A 1,599-nucleotide genomic window follows, 5' to 3' on the forward strand; every position below is an offset into this window, starting at 1 on the left:
CACTGTCGTTGCAGGTCCAAGACACACAATTTAGAAGCAGTGGTATAGAGTAGGCAGCTTAGTTCTTGGGAAGCACATGGCCTGACTGGAGCACAGCGTCAGGACAGGAGCATCGCTGCCTTGCTTCTCAGGGTAGACCAGAGTTCCCTGATTCTCTTGGGTCATCAAATCCTTTGTGCTATGGAAAAAAAGGCTCAAGAAAGCTCTGTGCCTGATTGCCTTTTGTGCCACCTTCAGGATAGCTTCAACAAGAAACACATTGAAGAGAACTCCCCAGTGATAAGGGGGTCTCTGGATAGCAGGGCTCTGATACAGTATCCTTTACAAGTGTGTGTCACTGAAAGCTCCCAAGTATTGCCACTTGTCCAAAGCCTGAGAACTCCAACCCCAAAGCTTTGGTAAAGTGGCTCTTATCATTTCCAATTGGCTGTTCACAAGCCTCTAGGAAAATCACTTTAATAATTCAAAAGGAGGTTGTTCTCTTTTAGTACTTGAAATATCTCATTCCAGGCTCTCCTTGCCCAAGGGTTTGTGTTGAAAAGTCTGCTGTGATTCTGATGGGCTTTCCTTTGTACGTAATTTGTTTCTTTTCTCTTACTGCTTGTAGTATTTTGTTCTTCTGTTGGGTTTCTGGGATCTTGATTAGAGAACAACCTCCAACCTAGACTGATGTATCCAGCAAAACTCTCTTTCAAAATAGAGGGGGAAATAAGACAGTTCCACGACAAAGAACACCTGAGAAACTACATGAGTACCAAACCAGCACTACAAGCAATTCTAAACAAGATCCTAGAAAAAGACAATGAAGGCAACAACACCATGAGGCCCAACAGAGCAAATCAAATAGGCAAGGCAAGAAATTAAAAGGAGAAGGTGAAAAAGTAAAAAGAGTCAACAAAAGGCCAATAACATGTCAATAATAAGTCAGTACATATCAGTTATAACCAGCAATGTCAATGGCCTCAACTCACCAATCAAGAGAAATAGACTGGCAAAATGGAATAAGAAGCAAAATCCAACAATATGTTGTATACAAGAAACACACCTAGTGCAAAAAGAAGCCCATAGACTGAAAGTGAAAAGATAGAAAACAATTCTCCATGTGACAGGAGCCCAGAAAAAAACAGGGGTAGCAATCTTATTTGCAGACAAAGTAAATTTCAAACCAAAACTGAATCTAGTATTATTGATGTAGGACAGTACTGTATCATACCTCTATGAATGTAAAATATCTAGTACCTGCTTTATGATACATAGTAGGGACCGTGCTTTATCAGAGCTACATTTAATGATATTACTCTAGAATGTTCTCTTTCCAGATGATGATTAAGAGGCTAATAGAAAAAATGGTGCCAGGTACCACAGCAGCAACAGAACTTGGCTGTTGTCTGGATATTATTCTTTTCCTTGGTTTTTTTTTTTTTAATGGAATGTGCTGAATGTCTATAATTTTGTTCAGATGACTGCAGAACCTGGAAAAGCTGTTGCTGCTATCGATGCATAACATACTATTATTAGTCTATATATATATATCATACACACACACATATATATATATAAATTTGGGGAAACTTTAACGGTGCTGCCAACTTTGGAAAA

Source organism: Fukomys damarensis, unplaced genomic scaffold, assembly GCF_012274545.1.
Source record: "Fukomys damarensis isolate Sample0158 unplaced genomic scaffold, DMR_v1.0_HiC HiC_scaffold_37, whole genome shotgun sequence".
Taxonomy (NCBI): Eukaryota; Metazoa; Chordata; class Mammalia; order Rodentia; family Bathyergidae; genus Fukomys; species Fukomys damarensis.